This window comes from Lithobates pipiens, unplaced genomic scaffold (assembly GCF_037356315.1).
Source record: "Lithobates pipiens isolate NorthernLeopardFrog02 unplaced genomic scaffold, aLitPip1_a1.2 Scaffold_13, whole genome shotgun sequence".
In the NCBI taxonomy this organism is placed as follows: Eukaryota; Metazoa; Chordata; class Amphibia; order Anura; family Ranidae; genus Lithobates; species Lithobates pipiens.
In genome coordinates this window covers 506803818-506811317 of record NW_027507718.1, presented here as the reverse complement: position 1 = coordinate 506811317, position 7500 = coordinate 506803818, and the positions used below count along the sequence as shown (strand labels likewise).

At 49.9% G+C, this 7500-nt stretch overlaps 1 protein-coding gene across 2 annotated transcripts in view; it reads right to left on the bottom strand.

The window, feature by feature from the left end:
* SLC4A11 (solute carrier family 4 member 11) overlaps positions 1 to 7500 on the bottom strand; it is a 228856-nt gene that overhangs the window by 176575 nt on the left and 44781 nt on the right. The window lies entirely within an intron of this gene.

Genomic DNA, 7500 nt, shown 5'->3' with positions numbered 1-7500 from the left:
CCATCTATCCATCTATCCATCTATCCATCTATCCATCTATCCATCTATCCATCTATCCATCTATCCATCTATCCATCTATCCATCTATCCATCTATCCATCTATCTATAAATCAGGGGGAGGGCCCTCCAGCTTATTGACAGCCTCAGCTCTGTTGACGTCTGCTGTCTGTCCCTTCCCTCCAATAAGACAAGCTGAATAATTCAGAATTTTTGCACAGATGTAAAGCCAATACTGCAGATAAACAGGTACAACTTATGTAGGAGGATTCTTAGTTTCTGTATCACCTGGGGATAGTCGCTTCACTGAGTATATAGAAGGGTTTACACCCACTTTAAGGCTGAGCTCCAGGCCAAGTGCTAAACACACAGATATATGAGAGACGTTTTACCTGCAAAAAAGGATTTGTACGCGTCCATTCAAACCTGAGATTTACACAGCTCTGCCCCACAGCACAGCCCTGTCTGGCCAGGTAGAAGACCCAGTTTTGTTTTTTATCTGTCCCTTCCCCAGTGTGATACTGAACAGTAAAGGAATAGCGGGAGATTGATGAGCTCATCTGTCAGTTACTTGGCTCTCTCTCCTCCCATCAGCAGGTTTCCTGTTGGCACATGAACGAACGGGTTTCTTGTGCTGTTTCTCCCTCTCCCAGTCTGAGCTCTGCTGTGCAGGGACTGCAGTGGGTTGATATCTGGGCAATGCAATGTCAGGTACTCACATTGGTTGGGGGGGGGCTCAATATACATATATGGAAACGCATGCTTTAACTCACACAGCAACGCGTGCTACATGCTTCACCAATGGTCAACACATGAAGTAAACGCACATGCGGTGCAATACAACATGCATTGTGGCCAAAATTGACACGATCGATTTTTGGGATGTGCTGGGGTGTTTGAAGCCCACCGATTTCTATAGGATGCCTTAATGCAACACACATTGACGCACCACCCAAAGATGAATGCCCCCCTTGAGGATGTATTAATTATGGAACTGCAATATTTGTGTATTTTATAGCCACCGCAGTTCATCATTATCATGAACCTAGGACATATTTAGAAGATCACACAAAAGTAGAGGCCTGACATATTCAAATTTACTCCAATTATAAAATGCCGGCTTTTATGGACTTCCCCTCCCGCATACAAGTCGAGATATTACAATGTAATCAGAGTAGACGGTATAAAATCTGGTTGTAGCATCTGGCTCGTTTTAGAAACAATACTAAAATGATTTGTATTTTGCTGTTTGCTCCCATAGAAGATTATCTGCTAGGCTTCGGAGATGCCAGGCCATAAAGAATTCATAACAGGAAAAGATAGAAAAGCTTTTATATGAAGGAATACTCTTTGGTGATTCTTTGGGTGACTCAGCTCTCATTAAAAATGCAGCATTGGAAAATCTCACAATTACTAGTATTGCCCAAAAATCTTTTAAAGAAGCTCTCCGAGGCCCAGAGCCAGGAGGAGCGCCACCCTCCGAGGCCCAGAGCCAGGAGGAGCGCCACTCTCCGAGGCCCAGAGCCAGGAGGAGCGCCACCCTCCGAGGCCCAGAGCCAGGAGGAGCGCCACCCTCCGAGGCCCAGAGCCAGGAGGAGCGCCACCCTCCGAGGCCCAGAGCCAGGAGGAGCGCCACCCTCCGAGGCCCAGAGCCAGGAGGAGCGCCACCCTCCGAGGCCCAGAGCCAGGAGGAGCGCCACCCTCCGAGGCCCAGAGCCAGGAGGAGCGCCACCCTCCGAGGCCCAGAGCCAGGAGGAGCGCCACCCTCCGAGGCCCAGAGCCAGGAGGAGCGCCACCCTCCGAGGCCCAGAGCCAGGAGGAGCGCCACCCTCCGAGGCCCAGAGCCAGGAGGACCTCCACTCGCCGAGGCCCAGAGCCAGGAGGAGCGCAACTCGCCGAGGCCCAGAGCCAGGAGGAGCGCAACTCTCCCAGGTCCAAAGCCTTCAACCCATTCTTACCAGGTAAATTCATCACCAAAAGATAGACATGGCTCCCTGCCAAGTCCCTATTTCATTCCTCTATCTGAAAAACCACAACGTGAAATCATTAAAATGGCAGAGCACCTCCAGTCTCCATATATAACCTTTAAAACAATATTCCTTCATTCTGAAACACGGAAGGCTGCAAGTTAATAGATCATTGAAGTCAGCTACCCAGAGTAGCCTCTGTATGCATGTGCCTGGTCTGCTTTAAAAAGGTGGAATTCCAGACAAAGCATTTCGATTTAGCTTTGGATGGAGTGGAGAACCTCTGTCAGGCCTTTATTGCTATGCATCTTCCTACTGTGAACGTGTGTCCCAGTGATGGTAGATAGGAGAAATCTACTGAGGAAGAGTTAGAACCACTTTCAGAAACTTCATAAAATTAAAAATTCTACATTGGGCGCAGTACAGGTGATCAGCTGTAGGTGAATTTTGGAGAGCCAAGTCACTAGGTGGCTTCAGTTTTTCAGCATCAAGGTCCTACTACAACAGTCCCCCTCTTCTGTCCACCTTGGACATGTTCCTAGTGAGACCTACCAACCCTTTGGGGGCTTCCCCAATCCTCTTCCTGCGTTCTACATAATATAAAACCCAACGTGTAGAGCGAGATCCTTGTGAAGTGAGTGGCCGCTGTACAGACCTAGAACTCCATTCCCAGGTCTACATGAAAGGGTGAGGTGCTTCAACTCCACACGTGATGTGCCACATTGGGTTGCTGATCACGTTACCTCTTTGAAATTATAATAATAATGGATAGATGGATGGAATTTTCCTGTAGGTTGGATTCTAATTCTAAAATAAGCATCTGACTTCTTCAAATCTGTTATTTCAGAGCGATGCCGGTCTTCCTGCATCCCGCACACAGGCCCTTTGCTACAGACAATGTCTCCCTCAAGTGTTAACAGGCACGGTGAAGTGAACAGCTCCTGTTATCCGGTACTACAGGAGATTGTAGCGGCACGCTCCCTCTCCCAGTGTGACCCCAGCAATGATGTGTGTGTGTGTGTGTGTGTGTGTGTGTGCGCATTCTGTACACTAACCTGGCGTGACCACAGAGCTGCTGAACCCAGCCTGACAATGAGCCTTTCCGGAATCATCACAGGTACGCCTAATCCCGAGCCATCAGCTTCTAGACAAGCCGTGCATTATACATACATGACGATAGCCATGTATTATTCACAGGAACAACAAATTGTACCGGAAAAGAGAAGCATGCTGAAGAGGTCAAGGGATCTATAATTCATCACCCCGTTCCTATATACTTTACAATCAGATGGTGTAAATCTGACCCCTGTCCTACCTTTCAGTCTCACGCAGTTGTACCAGCTCCTCTCCTGGGCTGAAATAACGTTATCTGATTTCCCTGCACACTGTGAGCTTCTCACAAGAAGTTGAACAAAAAGAGCAGAAATACCAGATTTACATGGGACTGCCCTCTACAGGCCATATGGGACTGCCCTCTACAGGCCATATGGGACTGCCCTCTACAGGCCATATGGGACTGCCCTCTACAGGCCATATGGGACTGCCCTCTACAGGCCATATGGGACTGCCCTCTACAGGCCATATGGGACTGCCCTCTACAGGCCATATGGGACTGCCCTCTACAGGCCATATGGGCTTCTCATACCAGCGATGTTCCAAGAAATCTGTGGTGAAAAAAAATACATGGACTGTTAGCCCAGTTAACCACCTGCACAGAGCTGCTACACACGGTCAGACATTCCGACAACAAAATCCGTCGGATTTTTTCCGACTGATTTTGTCCAAAAATTGTGTTGCATACACACGGTCGGACAAAGTTGTCAGAAAATGATGACGTGATGGCATTATTTCGTTGCAACGGGACTACGTAGAGGCTAGTAGCCAATAGCTTAGGTCTTGTAATTTGATCTAAGCATGCCCTTTGTCCGAACATTTGTAGAGAATTCCGATCGGACAAAGTCCGATCGGAACATGTTGTTGGGAAAATTTATATCCTGCTCTCAAACTTTGTTGGTCGGACATTCCGACGGAAAAAGTCCGATGGAGCCCACACACGGTCGGATTATCCGACAACATGGTCCGATTGGACATTTTCCGTCGGAATGTCCGACTGTGTGTACAAGGGCTTTAGAGAAATCCAAAGGCTTGGGACACCCCTAACAGGTATGCAAAATCAGGGATTCCGACTTCACTAACTACATGCTTATTCCAGCAGAGGCAACTCAGGGGCCACAGCCAGGCAATTAACATCTTAGAAGAAAGTCACTGATGGATTGCAATAAAACAGTCATGAAGAGAACTTTGCTCATTGGCTTGATGATGCTGTGTCTGACTAATCCAGGCCTGTCATTGTCCTTACTAATGATTGGACGGCTGCAATCCTTTCCTTTGGAGAACTAATATATATATATATATATAATGTACAATCACTTCCCTTCATATCCTGCTTGTGTTTAGTTTGCCGAAAAAGAATTCTGGTTGACCTCTCCATACACTTCAGCCATTTATCAGATTTCAACTCATCAACCATTTATCAATGGTGGAAAAAAAAAAAAAAAAAAAAAAAACACCTCAACCCCCCCCCCCCCCCCACCAACTGCCCCGTGCCCAGCTCAACCCCCCCACCAACTGTCCCGTGCCCAGCTCAACCCCCCCCACCCCACCAACTGTCCCATGCCCAGCTCAAACCCCCAACCAACTGTCCCGTGCCCAGCTCATCATTTCTCCCATTCCAGTGATCCGTTCTGCCCTTTTCACACATCATAAGCCAGTTAGGCTCCTTTCACACTGGGGCAGTGGGTCCGTTGGCGGTAAAGCATCGCTATTTTTAGTGGCGCATTACGGTCGTATTTGCAGGGGTATTTGGCCGCTAGCCGGGCACTTTTAACCCCTGCTAGCGTCCGAAAAAGGGTTAAAAACCACCCGCACAGCACTGCTACAGTGGCGCTTTGCCGGTGGCATAGCCACGTCGCCCATTCATTTCAATGGGCAGGAGGCGGTATATACAAACACACACAAACCACTCCTTCACTTTTTTTTTACCATCCTGCCAGCGCACGGGTCCAGTGTGAAAACCGTCGGGGCTTTCACACTGGAGAGCGAGGAGCGGCTCTTTCAGGGCGCTTTTGCAGGCATTATTTTTAGCGCTGTAGCGCCTTCAAAGCGCCCCCAGTGTAAAAGGGGGTCTTGGGAAGAACCTGTCAAGATAAAATATGGGAGATGCTACTGTAAACCCCAGGAGCTGTCATCCTATTTTGCTATTTAAGTCACTGAAAAGTAACACCAGTTCAATTATTTGACCAACTAGGATGACAACCACACCGCTCAAATCAAGTCAGCAATACCAGCTTCCTTAAATTTTACCAGCGCAGTAGCTTAGTGGTTAGCATGTCTGCTTTGCAGCACCGGAGTCCTCGTCTAAATACCAACCAGGATAATATGTGCATGGAGTTTGCATGTCCTCGCTGTGTTTGCATGCGTTTCCTCCAGGTACTGCGATTTCCTCCCACTTTCCCAAGACATGCTGGAAGGGAAATTGGGGAAAAATTGGGGAGGGGTTGAGGAAAGACCTGGCTACCTATTGCGTAATAAATTCCAAGGAAAAAGGATCTTAAGCATATCAGTCACAACTGTATAGATATATACAGAATTATACCGAGACAGGTCCCCTTTAAGAATCCAGAAGCAGTTTAGAATTTGCAGATTGAAAAGATTCCCGCAATACAACAGGGTAGCTGCAGTATGTTTTGGTGGACTACAAGTCTCAGCACCACCAACCTATCACACTGGGGGGGGGGGGGGGGACTGGGCGCTTCTAATACCACCAGACAGTCGAAAGACTGGACTTTGCCATACCAAGCTGGCTGAGAAGACGGTGTGCTCTCCAGTCTGAACAAGCAGCCAGCAGCACTAACAATATTAATAATCCTGCCACAATTGGAATAATACATGAAGCCGTCCCCTGCTGACACCAGTGAGGAGCACACGCTAAGCGCAACACATGACGCGCCTTCATGTGAACAGAAAATTATTGCACACAGCCCCAATCCTTGGACCCCACAGGGATACTGCACGCAGCCCCAATCCTTGGACCCCACAGGGATACTGCACGCAGCCCCAATCCTTGGACCCCACAGGGATACTGCACGCAGCCCCAATCCTTGGACCCCACAGGGATACTGCACGCAGCCCCAATCCTTGGACCCCACAGGGATACTGCACACAGCCCCAATCCTTGGACCCCACAGGGATACTGCACACAGCCCCAATCCTTGGACCCCACAGGGATACTGCACACAGCCCCAATCCTTGGACCCCACAGGGATACTGCACGCAGCCCCAATCCTTGGACCCCACAGGGATACTGCACGCAGCCCCAATCCTTGGACCCCACAGGGATACTGCACACAGCCCCAATCCTTGGACCCCACAGGGATACTGCACGCAGCCCCAATCCTTGGACCCCACAGGGATACTGCACACAGCCCCAATCCTTGGACCCCACAGGGATACTGCACACAGCCCCAATCCTTGGACCCCACAGGGATACTGCACACAGCCCCAATCATTGGACCCCACAGGGATACTGCACACAGCCCCAATCCTTGGACCCCATAGGGATACTGCACACAGCCCCAATCCTTGGACCCCATAGGGATACTGCACACAGCCCCAATCCTTGGACCCCATAGGGATACTGCACACAGCCCCAATCCTTGGACCCCATAGGGATACTGCACACAGCCCCAATCCTCGGACCCCATAGGGATACTGCACACAGCCCCAATCCTCGGACCCCATAGGGATACTGCACACAGCCCCAATCCTCAGACCCCATAGGGATACTGCACACAGCCCCAATCATTGGACCCCACAGGGATACTGCACACAGCCCCAATCATTGGACCCCACAGGGATACTGCACACAGCCCCAATCATTGGACCCCACAGGGATACTGCACACAGCCCCAATCATTGGACCCCACAGGGATACTGCACACAGCCCCAATCATTGGACCCCACAGGGATACTGCACACAGCCCCAATCATTGGACCCCACAGGGATACTGCACACAGCCCCAATCATTGGACCCCACAGGGATACTGCACACAGCCCCAATCATTGGACCCCACAGGGATACTGCACACAGCCCCAATCATTGGACCCCACAGGGATACTGCACACAGCCCCAATCATTGGACCCCATAGGGATACTGCACACAGCCCCAATCATTGGACCCCATAGGGATACTGCACACAGCCCCAATCATTGGATCCCACGAGGATACTGCACACAGCCCCAATCATTGGATCCCACGAGGATACTGCACACAGCCCCAATCATCGGATCCCACGAGGATACTGCACACAGCCCCAATCATCGGATCCCACGAGGATACTGCACACAGCCCCAATCATTGGATTCCATGAGGATACTGCACACAGCCCCAATCATTGGATCCCATGAGGATACTGCACACAGCCCCAATCATTGGACCCCATACTGTGGTTCCAATGGTTGATTAAGGCTGTGT